We start from the raw sequence: 23,899 nt of genomic DNA on the forward strand, positions 1-23,899 counted from the left end.
ATGGCAGGGGCAGACTTTACCCTGGTCTCAAGTGAACAGAAAGCTCCCTCTGGTGGCACCCTGGAAGCCGCAGTGCCACGTTAATAGGCTTACTGTGCTGCTTCTGCATAGTTTTAAAGTGCACAGGAGAAGCTGTAGTCATAGACTTTAAAAGGAAGACTGAGATAGAACACATCAATCCCTGCAAAGGTTGACTGCTGTTTGTTTTAAAGCAATAACATGTTCATGTGTAACACAGCGGTGGAGACAGGACTGTGAGGTGGGATATTTGGAGGTGTTTCCCTTTATAGAATGCCATCGCTCTCAGCCAGATGAGTTTGTAAATGTCAACAGGTCGTGCTTTTTCATCTGCAGTTTGGAGAAATGTGACAAGGATGAGCAGCCAACGCAGCGCAGGAAAATGTCAAGGAGACCTTCATATTTGAATAGAAGCCCACGTCTAAATCTTAACCCAGTCTCTCCACTGCTGGAACGTGCCACACATGTCTGTTTTTTCTCCTTTTCACCTGGGGAAATGAAAATTAACTTCTGGCACAGTATGTGACACATTTTTGGATCATTTCAGTAGTTTCAGCATGTTCACTGTGAGCACTCAGCCAAAATCAAAATAACCGCTGGTTCAAAAACATTTTTTTAAATGGAAGTAGCACCACAAATGCCTTTTCTTTACATAAGCTCATTGATTTGTTATTGTAACCTGTGATGTTTAGCTGAACGGAGGCAAAATTAAAGCAGGTGGCTGGACGGCAAACACTGGCAGCTGAATGGTTGGTGGGAAAAACACAAACTTTGTATTAATGAATACAACAACCTCAATGCTACCACTGTAGGGTTAGGTTTTATTAGACTGTCTCTGTAGCAAATGTATCATTATAAAAAAAAGCTGATCTTAAAATATTAAGTGTTCAGTTGAATTTCATCAATTGAACTCAAACCTAAGCAAATAGTTAAATTGCAAAATAAAATATTAGCTTTGGAAGATCCTGTTATCTACAGTTTTCCAGTCAGGGTCTGAACAGTACGTTAAGAGCAGTGCTGTGAAAATATTTTTAGGATATTAAAGTTTTTACATCAGTGACTTTACATGGATGGCAATAATCCGACTATCGACCTTATTCTGAATGAGACATGGATTATGTTTACATGCACCCTCTAATAAAATCCATATTCCTTTGTAAGACATAAACATGTCTTCATAATGTGACTAAAGTCAGAAGTTCAATCCTTCCTTACTGTGAGTGTGACCTTATTAGGGTTAAGATAATTTAAAATATGCTGTTTACATGGCAGTGTCTTGTTCACTGGCTATTGTCTTAATCGGTTCATGTTGAAATATTGCTCTTGTAGTAATATTCCTACTACTGAAGAATGAAAACCACTTGATTATTGTTGCTCTGACTGTTAAAATTACAAACCATGAATGTCTTAACAATGTGTCATGACAAAATCATTGAGGTAGAGGTTTAAAGGGTACAACAATGTTTGGCCTGTATGGCCAAAACATTGAGAATCCAAATATCAGGAATAGGCTGTTACTCAGAAGAGCACATTTTATACTTAAACTTCAATCAAGCTGAACCATCAAACTACACACACTCATAAATCAGTTCTCTAAATATGCCTGATTTTAAATAAAGATCTTGATTATTTCTTCAGAAGTTCACAAAATTGTTGAAGAAAGTGGGAAAATAAATCCTTGGATTTGGTTTCAAGAGAATGGACTCAGTAGTTTTTGTGTCATCCTGCTGACAGGCTGACAAAAAGTGATGAAAACATTAGTTCTGCAGAGGAGATCATTTTAGTCACTCGTCTAAGGGTCATGATGTTAATAAGCATCTTTATTTGGTTGTAGAGATGTTGCTAATTGTGACGCTGCAGAGAAGATTGACTTTCTTCACGCATGTATAATGTTTTGTTACTTAACATTAAACCTGTGCAGCCGCTGTCTGCTCCATTATTACTGTGTGGATCTTTCCTAATCGTTAAGGTAGATAAGCGTCAGCGCTGAGGGTCAGCTTTTGACAGACAGCTGCAGGGGTCAGAGTTCAAATGGCTTTTGTGCTGGTGAATTCTCTGAGGACATTGGCCGAACACAACTGTAGAGCCAATCTGACCCGCATCTTTACCCTTCTCCTCGCAACCCCTGACCCCCTGTTGTTGAATCTACCTCTCTCCTGCCAACCTGCAAAGGTAACAGTGGAAAAAAATAATGAGGGAAAGCAACGTGGGCCGAGGCGCGAGGCGACCGCTTCAGATTTTCTTTTGAAAGGTCATGCCAAAGGTCAGGCAGCCCAGGAGCCATGTGTGTGTGTGTGTGTGTGTGTGTGTAGAGACTCCTGCTCCATTATTACTAACAGAGCATCTTCATTATATACTTTATACATTATTACAGTGATCCACCATGAGACTTAAAGGCAGATGATCAATGTAGCTCACTGTGATAACAGCATTTTATGAATACAGAAACCATCACTGTTGAATAAAATGAAATAAATTGAATTTATATTTTTAAAGGCACCAGTGTTAAATTATTTAAATAGTGATAATAAATATAAAATAGTTTCAATTTATAGTTTCTATCGGACTGATTCTGTTGAGAAAACTTTTACTCAACGGGATGTTATTGCCATAAATGGAGAAATGAAAATCACATATTTGGAAAATCTGAGGTTGCACGTCTAAATAATAATAATAATGATAAATATTTATAATAATAAATTCTATACAGCACTTTTCAAACAAACTGGTTTGCAAAGCACCTCACAGACTTGAAATAGTGCAATTACAAATGTGAATAACTAATAAAGCATCTAATTAAAAGCCATTTAATGAAAAGTGCCTTCATAAAACAAGACCCTGACCTAACTCGTCCGACAAAGGACGGTTATTCCACTTGTGAAATCCTGTCTTGTCCTGGTTACTGAGAGCAACAGCTGTTTTTTGCACAAGGTTTTCCCGACTTCACTGACCCCCAGAGTAAAGATACAAGAGACCTGGGACCCCCACTGTATGCTTGAATTATATAAAAGATATTGATTTGTACTAGTTGATAAAAAAATAAATAAAAGATTGAGTGGTGCTGTAAATTGATCTGCTGCAAGTGATTCTGTCAATCATGTGGGGACAAAATGGCAGCTGATTTCACTTTTGTTTTAACATTGAGAGATCAGGCATTTTTCATCATTTTCCTTGATTTCTCAGAGGATAGTTCAAGGATCTTGAAGAGGAAATCTGACATTTTTAGGTAACTGTTTTTTATTAGTGTGTGTAATTTTGTGCTGATCCAAATAAAAATCTGGATGTTGTGTGTTTAATGTGGTTTCACAGTGGACTGTTGGACCTTGGCGGAGATTTGCGCTCTACTGGGTGACATTCTTCCTGGAAATCATCTCGCGACTCCCCCATTAGCTCCTCATGACCTCCCAGGGGGTCGCGACAACCAGTTTGGGAACCACACTGACACATTAGCAGATTGAAAAAGAACAAGCAGGGGAATAAGAGATGAGGAGGATGAGTTCACAAAACATTACTGAACTGCAACTAAACAACTCATCATAAACTCTGAGCTGTTTTATCTCCCACACTTTACTGCTCCTCCTCTTATCACCAAACACTCAAAGATTATGTTGCCGTATCTTCCTGCTGTGAGTCTGTAAACGTCAGACATGCAGATGATAAACACTCTTTAGTGTGTTCTCTGTCAACTCCACACACAGAAGAGACAAATTCAACATGTCTGCAGTGGCCACACATAAAAATGCAATATTTCTCATTTATCTCTGTTTCAAATTTGCCTCTGTGTCGTTCAATTACCTCTCTGATTTCAGTCAGACGCACACAGACACACACTCGCAGACGCTTTACTGAAGAAATAAACCGCTTTCCGTCCCCTGCTGTGAGCTGTGTTGAGTATAATGAGCGAAAGCCTTCTTCCCTCTGTTTCTCTCAGAGAAAGTGCCTCTCATGTTTTGCCATTTGGAGTTTGACTCAGAGCCGCTCTCCACTCCTTCTTTCTGTGTATTCAACCCAGCTTTTCCCTTTGTTTTTTTTACCCCTCCTTTCTTCTCCCTCCTTCCTCCTCTTTCAAGAGTTTGACTTGTTTTACTCATGAAGCTCACACACACACACACACACACACACACACACACACACACACACACACACACACACACACACAGACACACGCACGCACAGCCAATCAGACAGCAAGTTCATCATGGAAGTTTTATTTCAACACAACCACATTGATCCTTGGGCTTGGTCACTCCGGATGACAAAGTGCCATTTGCAGCAGATGCACAAAAAGGTCAGGGTTGTCGATGTATTTTTGCATGAGGGATTGAGTAAGGACGCTACAATTTAACAGCCATTTCAAAAGGAATACCACAGGAATTAATCATCCCCGATATCTCAGGGACAGAGGGGCCGTGCGAGCGTGCTTTATGTGCTGTTTCGGAGCGTGCATCACTCACTTTGGGAGCCAATTCAGCGGCGGCCCGGCTGGGTGGTTAGAGACTGTCTCATAAATACAAGGCCTCAGGTTTGATCCCTGGAACAAGCAGAGTGACTTGTTAACGTGTCCTTGAGCAAGACAGTGAAGCCCTGAGGACAGACTGTCAAACAAATGTCTGTAATGAAAAAGAACAGTTGAGATATTGAAAAGTTAAAGAGCAATATTTGATGTGTGATTACTCCCTCAATGCTTTACGAGGATGAAGACAACAGACATGCCAGATCTAAGTTCCCATCATCCCTGGCATCTGTGTTTCGATTAAATCTGTTTTTTTTTTTTTTGCATCCATGGTAGGAAAGCAGGTCAAAATTTAAATAGCTGAAAATAGAACATCTGGCTGGGCCTTGTCAGTCAGCCGTGTGTAATGAAATATGGAAATTGGGGCACTCTTCAAAGAGATGCGGGCCTCTCGGTGCTGTCCTGGGTCTCCAGCAGGCCCCTCCATAGCCCCACTGGAGCCCCGCCCCCCTGAAACGTGTGCTACATTTCCAGGTGCTGCCGCCGAGGCCCAGTCCGCCGCCAGTGCCAGCTCGTTAGCACTCACAGCCTGGCAGAGCTGGCAGCTGGCATCATTAAACTTCAAACCCGCTTTCGACCCGGGGTGCCGCTGCAGGGACAGACCGCCCACTTGTCCGCCTGCCAACAGCTGATCAGAGCCACGCTGACACCAGCAACCAGACGATATCCACACGCTATCCACACACCACTGACCACACCAAAACCTGTCCAGATATAATGTCCACACACCAGCAACTACACCAAAACCTGTCCATGTCCACATATCACCAACCACACCGAAAACTACAATGGCACTCAAGCGCAAACCACTGCCAAGGCCCAATAGTCCACTTCAATTTTAAGACGCACCGAAATTTCAAACTCTCGTTTTTTTCATCAAGATCCACAAACAACTCTGGGAAAATGGTTAAAATGTGGAAACACTTGCTATCTCTCACAATGTTACAGAGAAAATTCAAGAATCCCCGACCCAAAGCACATCCTTCCACCAGGTTACATGGTCACCTGTCCAGTCGTTGTTTTTCATCATCTAATCAACAAAAGCACAGGGGTGAATACATTGGCAGAGGTAATAAGCTGCATGTTTTTAGAATGTGGGTGGAAGCTGGAGTATCTATATAACCAGCAAACTCCACACAGAAAAACATCAGCTGAAAAGTGAAACCAAGAACTACACCCAAACAGCATATCCACACGCAGCCAACCACACCACAAGCATCATGCCAGTGTGTCCCTCAGGCCTCCAGAACCCTCTCGTTCTCAGTCTGTAAAACTACTTCAATTAATATTTTTCATGTGCACAAGAGCAAAGATTAATTTGGAAGCCGTGCCTGAAAAGCAGGTGGAAGCAAAACTGCCATGACCTGAGGCCTTTGTGTTCATGCTGAGCTACAGTGGAGAACAGCAGGTTGACAGTAATAACCTTGATGGATTGTGAGTCAACATTTCAGTCAGGTTAAAAGATATTCTGTATTTAGAATGTATTGAGTCTGCCTGTTTTGGTTAAGATCAGCTATTTCAGTCAGCAGAGGTGGATAAGAAGATGGATACCGCTCTTACACGTTAGTCAGGACCAATCACAAACTTTAATAGTCATTGTGCCACCTTTTACTAATTAATACATTTCATCTCATTTGTTTAGGCTGCACAATAACCAAAGTGTAAGAAAATGACACGTTGTGGTTTCACGGGTGTTATGCCCAGGAGTTATATGTGCCAGACACTCTTGGCTGAGGAAAAAAAAAAAAATCCTGAGCTCGCTGCTGTTTGCCTGGCAACCTCACAGCGACGCCGAGACTTCAAGCAGCCGTCGATTCCGGCCAAGAAATAGTCCTGCTCATAATTATATTCAGCAGACGGATACAGTCAGAGAGTGGTATCGATCTCATCTAAATTAACTATTGGCATGAAAATGAATGTGTGTGTTTCCTAAAACATTTATTTGATTATTGACAATTAGGGAAAGACACGGATCCCTTTGAATCCTGGAAACTGACCGATGAGAATCAGTTTGGAAGTTGATGCAGAACCAGCAGTGTCTTTCACTTACATCACTCCTTCACCACGTCAGACAAAAACCTGTGTTACCCATCGTCTGTAATAAAGATGGACGATGTGAGGGCCCTGGTGTCTAGCTGCAGTACAGGTCATAAACCCGTCCTCCTCCATGTTAGTGGACGGGATAGAGATCAAACTAAAAAGTCAAAGTAGACTACATGTCTCATAGATGATGTGTGTCATTGTAGGTAGTTCTTGTGTGCATGTATTTGTAAGCTTATACATGTTTCTGATAAGTTTGGTTTTAATTAGTTATTTGATATTTTAAAAACTAAATAAAATACTATGATTGACAGCTGAGACTGTCTCGTGATTAGGTTGAGTGTGCGTATTGGCGGGGTATCGATACCACGACTCCACTCCATGATCGCCAGACTATACTGCAGACTCTGGCTCATTACAACGTCATTGGCACAAGATGGTATCCGTGGATAGTTGGAGGAAGTGGAGATACTTCGTACCACATACTTCTGTCCAAAAGCCGCTTTTATTGACATCAGATCACGGAAAGATCCTCTATTATTCATTCACATAACCTCAAAATCTAATTTCATCAACCTATTGGAAAAAAATAGTGGACCAACCCAAAACAAAATAAAAACATGGACCTTTTTTGCCATTGGAATAAAATATTGGATGTAACAAACATCAGATGCACACAGCTTAGAGCGAACACGGAGCCTAATTTCTCTCTTGATATGATTTTCTTTACAGATATTGCCTCCAAATGGATTGTTGGCAATTTTTCGCTCCTTCTTTGCCTTCCATTCAGATGATGAAACTAGATTTAATTTGCATTCAATCAGGCTCAGGTATGGCAGAGCGCCCGTATCTCGCCAAACCCCAGTGACGCACATGAACACTAGTCCCGCCGGAGCCACAGACTGGTTCGAGCTCCATTATCGTCCCTTTGTTTCCTCACATGTCTGCTCTTTTATTTTTTTTTTCCTCTGTGCTGCCGGGCACAAGCAGAGACTTGGTAATTTCCACTGTGATTGAGTCATGAATGATAATGGCTTGATTATTTGGCGAGAATTGGTCTCTTTAGATTCATTTCATGTTCGGTGATAATTGAGAAGCTTTGTCGGTCTAGATAATACCAAACGGACTGACTGCTGTTACACATCCTTCTGTCTTTATATTTTCACAGCTGAATACTTTAGGCCAGTGGAAAACTCATTTCGTTTTTTCATGCGATGGGAAAATCTCCAGATAATTTCCATTAAATCAATGTATCACCATACCACAAGGCTGTAAAAGAACCCTGAGAGCCAGTGCAGGAAACCACTAAGTCGATTCCCTCCTGTGAGAAAACACCGATCTCCTCTACAGGGCTGTCAAGGAATTTTGACCCTCCCTTTGGGTTCTAAATTATCCCTTCTGTCATCGTTTGGGAAAAGACACATTCACCTCTTTACAGTAAAACACCACATCTAAGAAGTCAGTTATTTATCAATAAGTAGTTCAGGATTAGATTTCTTTATCACTGAGAGAAAGGTTTGCCACAACCATTACTTCCTTCCTGAAATAGCAGAGAATCCATTAATGTGCTCTAAAGGTACCTCTGGGATGAGTGTGGGCTGCTGGGAGGAGAAACAGCCCAGTTACGCTGCTGCTGCTGCTGCTGCTGCTTACGGAGAGAGGACTTTAGTCATAATGCAGCTCCGCGGCTAATGAACACAGACACCCACAAATATCAAGGCTGATTCTGGTCAAATCCAAGCAGGGGAGAATTTATGAATCTACAGAGAGATAACAGAGAACAGATATGAGGTCTGAAGGAGCTTATATAAGGAAAGCAGTTTGAAGTTTTCCCATTTTATTCGGAAAGGCTCCTTTTAAAGAGAGCTGAGTGTATCGTTACAGACTAATAGCAGGAGGTTATTAGGAGGTCCAGATGAACAACTGGTGTGTGTGGCTCGCTCCTTAAAGGATCCCTAATGAGCCCGCTGTGTGTCTTCAGAGACCTCATTCATTGATTTATCACAAAATGAGGGACGCAAAGGTCACAGAACCAAGCTGTGATGGACTTCAGTACTTTGGGGTTTTGACACAACCCTTTAACCTCCACCTTGCACCACAATCCTCTGCTTATCTTTCTGTCACGCAGTCCATATGCATCAATATGCAACCAAAGTACTCCCTGGGGATAATAAAAAACACATCAATATGTAGAACATTTCCAATTTGGCAGCTCTCCCTCTATCTCTGGGTGAAAGATGAGCTTACACAAAGTCTCCCGTCAGAGCTGAGAGACCTTGAAGGGGCACGTTTTGTCTGAGTGAAGAAATGCCTGCGCTCAAGTCTATACTTGGAGATGTAGTTTTTGCTTGTATCCACAGGGAGGCAGCAAAGTGTTTGTGGGAGAGGAAGGAGGCAGGGTGACCCCACTCTGTAAACAGTTGACCCTTGTGGCAGTGGAGGGCTGTGGGCCGGGCAGGGCACCCATGTTCCCCTGGCACGTTGCCGTCCGGCCAAGGCGGGAGGGAGCTGGACTGAAAGAAGCAGCGCCGTGGACCAGAGCAGAACCTTCGGACTCCATCTGTTGCTTCCTCCACAGCAGAGAGGAGGGAGACAGGGAGAGCCAGAGACAGGTGGGCCCACCCCCCACCAGCTGGCAGCGCAACCAGCATCTGCCCACAGCCAAGGCAACTTTCCTTTCCCCTCGTCATCACAGCTCAGACAGCTCTCTCCATCTTTTCCTTTCATCCTTTTTTAAAAATATTTCATCCCTCCATCATCTGAAGTCCCTTTACGCCTCACTTTAATCTTGTTACTTTATATTTAAGCGAAATCAGGAGCACTCAAGTTTCTGTCGACCTGTTCAAAGATCTTCCTCTACTGCCCGCTGCTGTCAATTCAATACTCAATCAATAACAGTAAAGTGTGGGGCGTCAGCAGAGGGATGCAAACAGCACACAAATTATGCATTAACATTTTTATATTTTGAGACAATGTCAGTTATGAGAAAGAGCAACAAGCACCCAAAGAACCCAAACTTGTCCTGTAGCCTACAGAGAGAGAAATCTGACCGACAGCAGGTTTCAGAGTTTATACACAGTAGAAACATCAGGGTTGGGAAAGAAATTGTGGGGAGATTTTTTTCTGAAGTACTTTTGGGGCATTTTATAGCTTTTGAGGAAAAAGTCAATAGTAGAGCAGGGGGGGGGAGTGCAGAGGACAAAAGTCCCCTGTAAGCAAGGGTCACTGCAAATGGTTAAAGCGATCGGCCACCAGAGGATCCTCCACAAACATGTTTTTGAACCTGTTTTCACCTGTGTATGTCTGTTTTCAAAATTCTGGACAAAACCGTCTGCGAGAAATATCACCTTTTATTCATGGCTGTGGATAAGGAGGAAATTGTACTTTGAAATTGTACTTTGCACTTTGCACAAAGTCGTCCCTGTCACATCTGGAGCTGATGCAGATACCGGTTCAGAAACCTGTTCTATATCCCTGCATTGGCTTGTGGTTAAGTTCAGGATTTATTGTAATATGACTTTTATTTATATTTATATATTAACATATATATATATTTATTATTAAACACATATCTGAGCTTCTCTGCCCCCTTCGACTCCCTGATATCTCAGATCATCTGATTGGCTGCTGTTGGCTGTTGGCTTTTAAGTATTTAAATTATTTTTATGCACATGATTGCATTTTTATTTTATTTTATTCAGTTTTATTTTATTTTATGCAAATTTAACCCAGGTTAGAAGCTAATGCAACAGATACTGATATTTTTCTAGCCAATCCTTAATCACCATCACAATATAATAATATATACTTCCTCTTTCTTCACTCCGGTTGGTGTGCCACAACACGCCATGCTCCACTGTACACTACATCCCTGACACTCAGATATGCACTGGTTGAAATGTATTTGCGCACATTAATCTTAATACTGGCAACTTAGCACTTAGCGTACAATGCAGAACTCCTATCGGGAAGATGCCAATTTGAGAAGTAATGTTTGAAATATGTTTCAAACTCCTGAACGGCTTTTGATTTTAGCCTGTTTGTGTTTTGGGTTTATGTTTGTGTTTGATTATAAATGGAATAATTTACTCTTTGTAACATTAAGTAAATGGTGATTTGAATTGTAAATGTTTTACTTTAAATAATTTTTTATTGATTTGATTGTTGTAGCTCACAACAAAGATTCATTATGAACTTGCTCAGTGTTAATTAATTTACAACCTTTTTTAAAGGTCAAGTTTTTTTTAACTGTGCCGCTCTGATGGTGGGCTAACCAAACAAACTGAAGTGAACTGAATCACCCTTCCTCAATGTGGTAGGATGAAAATAACCTACACGTCCCCCTCTTCACCTTAAAAATCAGACATTTTATATTTCATCTTTGTTTATTGAAATACAATGTTAAAACTCACCTCCGTGTTGTGGTATTCATAAAAATGTTTATATCACCCAAGCATCAAGTGTTTTAGAGGGGCCCCGCTGCAACGATGTCACCCAGAGCTTCAGAAATCCTAAAGTCTCAGCCCTGGAAGGTATTGCCCATCACAGGGGACCTCGTCTATAGGGGGCGACGTAACTTCTCTGCGAATGTAACTCAGGACCTCGGTCCCCTTATGTAACACAGTGAAAGGTTTAACACTCTTGTACAGCTTAGCCTCTGAATGAGCTGCTGTGCAGTGTTTTACCGTGAAAACTGTGACAACGGAGAGAAGTGCAATGATAGTAGCCCAGCCTCTCCCCCTGCTACGCCTAATTCTGCTACATCTCTGGTGGACCAGGCTAATTTAGTTGAAAATTGATACAAGGATGGGGATAAAATGTTAAACAAGACAATCCAGTAAGTCAGATTAGGCTGTATGCAGCCAATTAGGCCCACTGGCTCCCATCTGAAGTCGAGTGAGCAGCAAACACAGGCACATTAGTCTCCTGGAGAGCTTTTCGTCTGTCCCGTAACATAATTATACCCACGCCGTTACATTTAATCAGATTCTTGTCAGATTTGACGTCCCTGTAAAGTGCAAGCAAACAATAAAACTAAAAGGGCAAAGTGCAGCTCGTAGATCTATAATTTTAACAGGACAATCGTGCGGAAGCAGTTTGATGTCTCACTCAGTCACCGCAGGAGATATGTGGCTAAAATGTAAATGTTATGTCAATGTACAATATTTAATGAAATAAAATACTAATTACCTACAGAAGCACAACTGCATCCCGGCACACTGAACAGCTGCAATTCAAACAGACAAACATACTAATGTTCATGATGTTTAAAGACCCAGGACAGGAGCTTTTCACTGGGACAAATACTGAAACACAAACAAACTACAAATGATCCGCTCTATACTGGATGCATCATTCTGAAATCTTGCCCATTATTACTGGTCAAACTTTTTATTCATACTGCTTCATCTTGATGTTATTCTTCTGACTCTTGCTGTTGTTTATGTTTTTTACCACTCTGCCTGTAAACAAAATCCCTCCCTTGAGTTTTATTCCCTTCAAAAGAAGAGGAATCCCATTTAAAGGCTTGCTCTATATTTCCTGTAATCTCTGAATGAGTTTTAAAGGCAGCAGCAGTCGGTGGTCGGCTTACCCAAAATAACATGCAAATGAGGCTCCTATATATTGCTTTGAAAACATCACGTGCAACCCAAGAATAGAGAAAGAAATTGACATTACATGCTTAACTTTTACATTTGAAGTCTAAACATTGTGTTCTTTGTAACTTCATTATAAAAAACCCTCATTGGTCACGTAATGAAGAACAGGTGATAGGAACATAAATAATTTTGCTCTGATTTGTTTTTTATCTGCGCGGTGGCACCAGTGCCTCGGTCTCATTTGCCGCTGCCCCCTGCTGGGTTTAATCTCAGCCCTCCACAGATCCCAATGTCCATCTATTCATGATCATTAGTCCTAATAGAAGTGCATATGGCCTCTGTTTGATGACTCAGGTTGTTTGTTGACAAAGCCTTGAGATGTTATTTATTACAAACTGCAAAAAGGATGGATTTCAGACCACAATTACTCAAAGCACACACAGAAGTTTGTATCAATATTCTGTGCTCATTTAAATATAGATTCCACGTTGATTATTGAGTATAAATTAATGGCTTGTGAGTTATGTTGGAGGGACTGTGGCATGTTGGGAGATTTAACTCATATATTTTAGAAATGTTCAGAAATCTAAGATTTTTGGAAAATCTTCAAAAAGAGATGGATTTGAATTTGAATTGAAAACCAGTGAAAGAGATTTGAGTCACTTACTGAAAATGAATACAATCACCTGGTTAAGGCCACAGCCCCCCAACATAAGAATAAGAATAATAAGAAGTCCTGTACTGATACATAATGAAATGAATTAAAAAGCTTTTCATTTATTCTTATATTTATTACAGTGAAACTACAGCTGAAACCAGACTGATTTGCTAAAAGACAGAGATCTAACCACCTCTCTAATGTGTCTTTTATTTTCTTTTATTTATTGAGAACACCTATCTGGTTCATTGTATTACACAGATAGAGCCATACACACTAAGAGAATGAATTGAGTTAGTCAGGAGTGGCTTCTTTCAACTAAGACTTATAGCCAAGGTAAAGGCCTATCGTCCACAAAAGGATCTCGAGTGGGTTATCTACGCCTTCATAAACCTCTCGACTCTCCTGCTGTAATTCTCTATATGTAGGCTTAGACCAATCCTCCATTAAACCTTTACAGCTTGTACAAAATGCTGCTGCTCGCCTCTTGACCAAACTCCCTCCACTGGCTTCCTGTTCGCCTTACTTAGCCGAACTTCTCCATATACACGCTCTAGTTAGGGAGCTGGGATTGGCCACTCAGCTCCTCCTGGACCGACCTAAAGCAAGACTCACAACAAAAGGTGATTGTAACTTAGCAGTAGCCGCCCCAAACTTATGGAACAACCTACCACTCCACATTAGATCTGCCCCCTCTCTTTCACACTTCCAATCACTACTTGGCCTTCTCCTCAGTTGAGGAGAAGTTTTTATCCCAGTGGACTTTATTTTATTTTATAATGTATCTTATATTTTACTTTATTTCAAAATTTGTATGATTCTACTTTCTCTCTCATTCTATTATTATTCTGATGTATGGCGTGTTACTGTCCTCTTGTTGTACCTTGTATTGTGAAGCACTTTGGTCAACCAAGTTGTTGGTTGTGCTATATAACTATATTTGACATTGACATTGACATTGAGTTGAAAATGATATCAACTGAAACATGTATGATTATGTATCAGCTATATCTCCATATGTATTGTCTTATAAACAACTTGAATCTCATGTGTGAAATTAACAATGTAAAGAAAAAGGAATTAATGGCTCATTATTTTCAGTCTTCGAATTAACCACAAGGGTTTCAAAAACTCAGCATGATATTCACTGTTGTATTAAGTGGCATGTGACAGACTCTTGCATCCTGAAATCAGCCAAAGTTAAATTATGTGAAAATGTATATTTCAAGGTGTGATTACACACCTCTGTCAACACATGGTGCTATTTTACATGGGGGATGTAGGTGACTGAGAGTCAGAGGGGGAAGTTTGCTTAAAACCCCCCGAGAGCATTTCAGGCACATGACGGATATTCGATTTAACTGGGTTGTACCGACAGACGGTACTGGTGACATGAAAAGGTGTATTGTGTAAAATGTTTCTGTGGAAGATGTCCAGACAGTTGTTGCATTATAAATATGATCCAAATTTTATTGCAGTGATCAATACCTGATTTAGCCTGGTGTTAGTTTTGAATATGCATATACACTAAAAATTGTTTCACATTACTGTCGCTGACCTGCACTGCATTATTTACACAGTAGCAGAGGAGACAAATGTCCCAAATCTCCCTTGTTCACACTTTTAGAAGAGACCTAATCCCATTGCTAGTTATTGCCTTCATTTATCTCCAGTATTATCATCACAGCAGGTGATTGGCAGTCCCCGGTGACGCTTTTTGGCAAGTTCCCCCTTTACTTGAAATGTGTGAGCCAGGCATGATGGACGCGCCTCTTGGCACCACGTCGTACCTATCCTTGGATCATCTGTTATCTCTGACTGAGCATATTGGATTATTGATTCAGAGAGGGAATGTGTTTTTGTAGCCGTTCAAATATCCACAATTGTCTGTAGCAACCTAACATGTAGCCTAACTGTGACTCGATAAAATGCTAGATGGAAAATAAATAATAAGCCTAATTCTCTTTGTACGCTGGCATTGGACAAATTCCAGACTGGAGCTGTCCGTGGTGCTGAATCTGATATTTTGTATAGTTTGAGCCTTTAAAGAAAATACCAGTAGATAAAGGATAAAAATGAATTCAGCGTAAGCAAAGATGTGATATGCTGGTGACCCAAGAACCCCACCTCTCACCCAATATCAGTTGTGATTGGCTCCAGCCCTCAACGACCCTCAATGACGAGCAGTATAGATAATGGATGGATGAAATTGAGAACCAAATGTATAATGTGCTGTATTTGGTTCACTTTTCCGACTCAGAATCTGGCACCGTTACTCACAATGCAATTTGACTGGTGACAGTTTGGTCAGAGATTCCTTTGTGTCATGCTTTTAACAGCTGATCAAGCAGAAGAGAACAGAGATGAGTGATGGGCTACAGAGGTCTTATAAACGTCTTTCTAAGATTTATTTCTCATTGTCAGATTTGTAGTTTTTAGCTACAACCAATGCAGACTCCAGAGACATCACTTGAGGCAATGCATCAGATTGTGCATATCTTCCTATGGAGCCACGATAGGATATTTTTATATGTTGAAGTAGGAGAGGTACTTGCCAACACTGGACATTAAATATGTAAAACTGGAATTCCCCTTTAACACACATAACATTTCTCAATTTTAGACCATGGCCCTTTGAAACTAAATGAAATTCGATTTTCTACGTAGAGAACGAAACGGAGGAGGTTATGTGATATTATTAAAAGGACATGCAAACATACACATCCACCAACACTATAAACGTGATCTAGGAGCAGGATTATTTTCTGGACTGTTCCTCACCCTCTATTATAATGTGTCCTCTATGCACCAAATGTGTAAAACTGTGTGAGTCCACCTGTGCACACAGTGGGGTAAAACAAACGGGTAAAGCAGGACAAAGAAGTATAATACAGGAGGCTCCACTTTGATGGTTCCTCAGGAGGATGTGAGAATTAGGACAGCCTGAAAATCAGCAGAAGGAGAGAGGAGGAGTCTGTCAACAGGAGGAGAGCAAAGTGGGAATACGCCGAGACGTGGCAATGAATTTTATTGATATTTCTCCTGCCTTTTGTGTGTGTGTATGTGCACACTCGTATGTGTGTGTGTGTAAAGGAGGCAAAGATTGAGAGCAAGAGAGATTGACCAGAGAGACACCAGACTCTTCTGCTGCCAAGTCGCATTAATTGTATATCAGTAACTGGCTTCCATTTCTCCAGTCTGATGCCGTTTCAAGTAACACCATGATTATTTTACCAAGCATGCTGAGAGAAACATCCAACAGTTTCTATCTTTGGCCTTCGTATGGTTTCAGCCCATCATCACCCTTGCACATAAAATGAAAACATGCAAGAAGATTTTATTTTGGTGGTAATCACTTCGTAGTTAGAGGCCATGGACATCTCTGCAGCAACTTTCCCAGTTATACTTCAATTATATTTTAGTCAAACTGTGTCGTAAATGTAAAATGCATGAATTCCTTCACACCTGAGTTTTCCCTCTAAACAGTCGGTGGATGATTGGAATCATTAATGTATATTCATGAAATGGGAATAGGTTGATTCTATGTTGTTATCTTGCTGATTAATAGCACAGAGATTACTACTCATATAAATCAATAATGGACAGAGAGAGAGTGTCTATTTATCTATCATGACCAAATACTACTTTAAACACTGCTTGTTTGTTTTCTCTTTAAGAGGAGTGAATATCAACTTTGAACTCTTTTCTCTCTGCACTGTTTACCAGTGTCTCTCTGGTACAATGAGGATCAAAGTGTGTCTGGCTGCAAAATCTCTGCTCTCTCATTTATGGACTGTGAGACAAGCTCCTTCTTCCTTGGCTCTATTACTATTACCTGATGGCACTTCCTCCTCTTCACACACACACACACACACACACACACACACAAACACTTGTCCCGGCTATATTAGCTGATGGCATGCTGTCTGGAAGCGAGTAATACACTCGGGACCTGCTCCTACTGTCCCCAGCTGTCTATATGAATTAGTAACACATCGTGCCACTAATGCTAGCAGATCACAGTCCCAGGCATGCCAACATCTGCGCACATCTGTGTACATCAGTGTGAGTCCTTGAACTTAGCGGGGAATCTGCTCTGAGGACACTGGCAACTGTCAGACAACCTGTGGGGGCGCTCTCAGGTTTAACCTACACGAAGGAGCAACATGTCCTTTTATTTACCTCGTCCTGACTGCCGCCATGTGTCAGGGAGCGTGGAGACATTGTGCTCAGAGTTGCTGACAGAGGCCTGCTCGTCATCCACCACCCACCACCTCTGCTCACCCCGTAGCTCTGTCACGGTCTCTGCTCATCACTCCTCAAACGATCCCCTCCATCTCCATTTTCTATTTTAGTTTCCATATGTTTGTTTATCTCTCTCCCTCTTTCTCTTGGCGCACGGCAGCCCCCCCCCCCCCTCTCCTTCTTGCAGGCAAACAGAAGCATTGCCAAGAAGAGCTCTGTTGGCCTGCTTAGGATTTACATATGTAAATGAGAGTCAGTGTTGCTTGTAGATCTGCAATTAAGCAAACAGCTGAAGCTTACAAACAACGTCGGTCCCCATTACTTTACCAATAATAGAGTTTCTTGTGCGCTGATTTATATTGCTAACCTCATTACCTTCTTTCTCCTGCCTTTATGCAGTTGGTTGAAGATAATGTCCTGGACCTGACTCAAGGTCTTTGATTAGTGGAGCAGCACAATGTGTTGAGGAAGAAAAGAGGCTGCGCACTCTGTCTTTCAAAACACAAAACACGAGCTTGACTTACTTTTTATGCTGTGAGGTCAGAAGAGCTTCTGAGCATGTATTCATCAAAGAGCTGCTAAATCTATTCACTTACTGTACTCCACAAAGAAAACAGCACTTTAAATGGGTTGCAGAGTTCAAATGTCATGATTTAGATTTTATACTATCACTTATTATACCCAGCATGCAAAAATATACAATCCATCTGTGTGCCGGCAATACAAAAAGGCATTGTACTTTTACTTTAGAGTGGACCAAAGCAACCTAACTATACAGCATATATAAAACTGTACAGACTTTATCTACCTGCTACCTCAACAAACTTCCGTGTGTCTGTCTGTATGTATGTGGGACACATGTCGCACAAACTGTTCATACTTGGCATGTGTTTTCCTAATGGCCCAGGGAAATGCAGTGTTTAATTTTGTGCAATTTACTAACCTTGGAAAAAAAATGAACAAGAGAAAAAGAAATGCAGAGACGTTAGGGGGAGTCACAAGTGAGGGGTCCTTCTCTCTGGACAGACAGACCCGCTGCTCCATCACTGCAAGGGACAAATAGCCACTCAATAACATCGCGACAGTTTGGAGCAAGCTCCCCATTGACATCAGGACAGCAGACGGTCTACACATCTTCTGCCGCAGACTAAAAGCACATCACTTCCGACTGTGCCTTTGTTAGGAAGATGATGGTTTAATATCCATCGCCAACTCTGATTTAAAAAAAAGAAATAAAGTTAGTTGCAATTATATGTTGCACTTACATGTAGCACTTTGTAGTTTAGCTTTTCAGAGGCTAATGTACTTCAATGACTCTTGCTGTTGTGGATCTGTACCCTCATGGTTGAATGCACTTATTGTGAGTCACTTTGGATAAAAGCATTAGCTAAATGAAGACAGGTAAAAATAGATTAAGTAATAGCATGAGCAAAATGGTAAATGGTGCATTTCAATTTGCCACAAAAGTTTCTTGCAAAAAACTAAACAACAACATTAGGTCATTGTGAGGATTATAATAATAGTAAATGTTACAGTATGTGCTGCCAGGCTCACATAATATCAGATAATTGCATCTTGGAAATCTTGCAGTGAATCCACCCAGTTCCAGTTCCTGGCTTGGACTTCCTCAGAAAGTTTCCGACTTTCCAGCATCTTCTGGCTGTAGCATTAGATACGGCATCTCGTGCCAACTGGAGATAAGGAGGTCGGCCTTCTTATTGCAGCCTGGTAGCCCCAGTGCTGCTCAGAACTCGATGTGCAGTGATTTGAGGTCACTGTGACCTGCCCCATGTGTGAGGTGAGTGAAGGTTCTCCAATATCACCTCCCCTCAGGATGACTCCTCTATAGAGGGAATCAAAGGAGGGATTCAAAGTCTGTTTGGTGGCGGGAGAGTCCGAAGTCGTCAATCGAGGTCATACATTTTTTTTGTCTGATTTATCTAACACAAACACTCAAATCCTCTAAAATCTCTTCCAAAAAACAGATAGGCCATGTTGCAAGACTAGAAAGACTCAAAGCTGAAACAAAAGCTTAGATAAATGGATTCATACAACAAAATCAAAAAAATCACCATGAAAATAAAGCACAAATTGAATGGTTTGTGTCTAGATTTAGAAAGGTTTAACCATATTTTCATTTTTGGTAGGCTATCGTGGGAGTACTGACTCACACTAGGAAAGCAAAGAACAATGCTACAGTTCTCAGATGTCAAAAGACTGATTTTTGAACACTAGAACAGACACTTGTTCGCAGGGAATAGAAATATTAAGGGATAAAACACATCTGTGGCCTGGTTCTGTGTTGCAAACCCTCCAGACCTCCAAACTTTGTCTCAGGTCATCTGGGGCTGGTTTGATCACTGTTCAGAGGAACAGAAAACATTGGAAAGCATCTTTAACTTTGGAAACGTCTCATACCTGGAACAATGCTGTTTAAAATAAAAGCTTTTGTTTTGCTCTTTCTTCTTTTTAGTGAAGTGGCTTTTCACAACTTACAAACTGGCCTTTTTGCCACACAAATAAACCCAAGCTGCCACGATATTTGCTGAAGAAGAGAAAAAAAGCTACTATGAAATGATGGAATTGGATTATGGCACATGATGAGGAATTAGGCCCGGGACCGCTGAGATGTTAAGTGTTACAGTCCTAGACCTCCTCTAATAGCGTGAAATGAGAACAGATCAGTTAAAGCCTCAAAGAACACAGAAATGGGATGGGATTGGCTTTATGCCGTTGTACATTACAGCCCTCACATTGATAGGCGCTTTATGAGACTTAATTAAAAAGTCGATGGCATCTTTAATGGCCACGGCGCTGGTTGTTTTTCTGTGTTTCTAAAAAGCGGGGTCCCTAATGACCAGAGGCAGCCTCATTTGGGGGTTGGAGGACAGAAAAACTGTTTCGACCTGTGGCACGAGGTCATTATGTCCAAGCTGTATCAGGAAAACAAGGGTTTTGTACAAGTCCACTGAGCTTCAGCTGCTGGTTAGCGGGCAGAAAATTGCATCTAACAGGCGGACGCCTTCACAGATACAGCAGCAAGGCGGAGATGAGGTGGTTAAATGAAATGACAAATGGAGTGTTTGTTGACAGGATGCTGCTCCATTTGCTCTTCATGCAGCTACTTTTCTGGCATTTTGTTTCGTGTCCTTGTTTATCCCCTGAATTAGGAGCAGAGTAATAGTGCAAGATGTTTGAGATGAAGCCAAGCGTGTCAAAGCCTTGAAAGACAGCCAGTGTCCTCTATGTCTCATAAACTACTTGAGTTGAAGTTAATGACAGCAGTTTAAAGGACACAGGCGAAGGCCTCATCAGAGTAAATGTTGTGAATTATATTTTACACTGATCTCACAAGTTTTGCTTGTATTCTTATTTGTAACTCGAAACAGTGATGAAAGTCTCTGACAATTTCTATCAGTCTTCTATGCCATTACATTTTGGGATGTGTTTAATTCATAGTCAATAAAGATGGATGACGCCACCTCCCATTGAAGCTAAAATATCCCATATACAGGATATTGACCTTTTGATGTCATTTGAAGCCACAGTCTGTGCAGCAGCGACTGGGGGTTGGATCCAGGGTATTGAGGTTCCCCCAGTACACACACATGACCAATCGGGGATCAGTGTCAATCATAACGTCTCACCCTGTTTATATGGCATCAAGTAACTGATGAAAACTTACCAGAAAAACGAACACTTGAATATACAGTAGTATGATAAAAGTTTCTTTTATTCTATCTTTGGGAAATATGTATTTATGTGCACTTCAATGTTTTAGTTTGGTGTTTGTCCCACCTGCTAACATGAAGCATGCAAGGTTTATGACTTACATTGCAGTTAGCCACCAGGGGGCAATCAAGAGGATTTGGTTTCATTTTTTTTTGCACATATTTCCAACATTTGAACAACTATACAGTCTGTGAATTATTTCTTTCCAAACGCTGAGATTGAGTTTGAGATTTGGAGGTTACATTAACGATGGATGGCATCATATTGCACCTTCACTGTTTGACTCCACATGAATGAATTGCCCTTAAAACCACTGTAAGAATATAAGTGCTGCTTAAATTTCATTACTGTTAATGCAGAGAACATTTTTCTTCTTCTGTATGTTTTTCTGTCTCAGTTTTTGGGGTTCTGTTGCCAACTCCTGCACGCTACAACAGATTTAAACCATTAAACAATCAAAATGTTCAGCTTGTTCAGGACATCCCTGTTGTAATTTTTCTTTTTCCTACTCGTCATACTATTTGAAATATTCACGCGTATATGCAATTTTGGATTTCATAAGTGGTGTCTGTGGGAGGCTTCTCCATTGGGGTCATCATGCAAGGACCTGGTGACATAATGCTTTTTCAGTTTGATTCAACAAAGCATTTCCATTCACATCTAATTTTCAGCAGGAAATGTATTATCTACTTTAATCTGTCTCTTTTGAGTCCAACTTCATAGAAGAACATCACTGTAGTGCTTGAGTTCCCCTTTAAATTTAAAGTGTTTTTAGAGTAGAACACAGAGCTGTGTTTTATCTTTGATTCATCAATTTCATATTGAAACAATGCATAACATAAATAATATTCTAAAACATGTGGTATTGCTCATATGTTTACCCTGAAAACCTTTCAGCTTCTACACACACTCACCCTTTGCTATGCAAATGCTGCTGTGCAAGTCAATGCTGGAGGGGAATTAGCCTGTGGAGTCAATCAAACTGAGCTGCATAACTCAGCCTCCGACAGCTCGAGAAAAGCAAGCATCTTTCATTCTCGTTACGTGTCTCATACTTTTCATGTTGTAGTTGTTAATTAAGATATTAATAATTTGTTTCATAGAGGCAAACTACACTCACAGCAAGGATGTGCTACTTTCATAATCATCATTTGCCTAATTCAGAAAAACACATTTGCAAATGTGCAACTTTTCAGCGAAGCATTTATGTTGATACAAATACATCATTAATAACTGCTGTTGTCGTTAATCACTATTTTACACAAAGTGCAAAAATGACTGGACACAGAAATTCACTATAATGGATTTGAGTACGCAAAAAAGTAGGAAAAGTGAAAGTGGAGTGTTAAGTGGAAATATTTGAAGATGATGTCCATTAAACACAATGAGGCGATCTTGAGTCTAATATAATGCATACCTTTCTCTTTTCTCCTTTTCCGAAGCTATCAACTCCCATGAGGCTTCGGTCGCTGCCTGCCTTTGTAAGATATATTTTCCCACCTTGATATTTGAATGCATTTCCAGCCTGTTTGAGTCTGACATTAGTGAGGGACTGAGCATCAACAGCTCTCCTTTCTCCACTGAAGAGAAAAAATGATCCTCGCTCTGAACAGGGAGTCTGTCTTCCAAAGGATGCCTCTAATTGGAGGAGAAAAGGCTTTTTCCTGACGGCACTGGAGATTTCAAATAAAGCCCATTTGCCGATGTAAGGAGTCATTAAACATGTCATTAAACGCAGCGTCTTTGATATAAGTGGATGAAGCTCTGGATCCCATTTGGTCTTAGGAAAGGATGATGGAATTGAAACTGGGCTTATGGCAGACAATGAATCCTGCTGGACCTGCCACACACACACAAAGCAACACATATAAATGCATATGTTCATAGACAATGGGCAAGTGTGTATTGTGTATTCAAAGGACGACTTGCACAGTCTATCATTTTCATACAGGAGGCCACCAAATCATCCCATTACTGAAGGAGGAGAGTGTGACATTCAGCCACCGGATGACAAATCCTTGATGTTCTCAGACCGGTCACGCTCCTCTGTCTGGCTTCCACTTCTTTGTTTCACCGTTGCGGCTGATTTTTTTATTTTTAATCTTTATTTTTATTTAATTTTTTTCTCAGTGGTCTGATTTGGCCTGCAGCGCGTGGCTGGTAAGTCCCAGTGGACATGTCGGCCTAAACAGCCGGGTCTGAAGTGATTATGTGAGTGTAGTGTGAGAGATTCCTTTAGGGCCTGTGGGAAGCCTGCACATTCTTTGTTGACAGTAGCACTGGAAGAGAGAGAGAGCGAGGGAGAGAAAGGTGGAGGGGAGGAAGGAGATGATCTGAACAGAAGAGTCTGGGAAATTAAAGTAACATGCTTATATAAAATCCCCTTTTCTGTTAGGTTCATGAAATTAATGCAAAATTGGAAGAATACAAATATATTAGGACAAAAAGAGGAGTCCTACACACAGAATACGCCAATGAAGATGTTGACTTAGAAAGACAACGAGATTCTAGAGCTTTTGGCGATATGGGTTGCTGCAAACAACAACACTGCTCTCAGCATCATCCGTCTTCTCGGGTCGTAGAGGTAGCCAGCCAAGTGAATATTCCAGACGTCCCTCTCCCCAGCCGCACCTTACAGCTCTTCCTGGGGGACCCTGAGGTGTTCCCAGGCCAGATGGGATATGTAGTCCCTCCAGCGAGTCTATTTCAGGGTCTCCTCCCAGTTGAGGCGTGTCTGGAATGGAAGGCAGCCGGCAGGCATCCTGACTAGATGCCTACACCACCTCAATGACGAGGAGCAGTGATTCTACACATCAACATATCTCTAAGGCTGAGGCAGCCATCCAACAGAGAACATTTGGGCTGCAATCTTTTCCTTTCGTCACTACCCAGAGATTGTGACCAGAGGTGAGGGTCAGACAATAGACTGACCAGTAAATCCAAAGGTTTGCACCCCCCCTCGCCTGAATGTTCCAGACATTTCCCTGCTGTTGTGCTCACGTCTGACACAGACAATCTCGTGCTGCGTTTTCATACGTAAAAGACAAACTCAGGTAAATGGAATCCTATTTTCTGGACATTTTTCCTCGTTCA

This window comes from Paralichthys olivaceus, chromosome 5 (assembly GCF_024713975.1).
Source record: "Paralichthys olivaceus isolate ysfri-2021 chromosome 5, ASM2471397v2, whole genome shotgun sequence".
Taxonomy (NCBI): Eukaryota; Metazoa; Chordata; class Actinopteri; order Pleuronectiformes; family Paralichthyidae; genus Paralichthys; species Paralichthys olivaceus.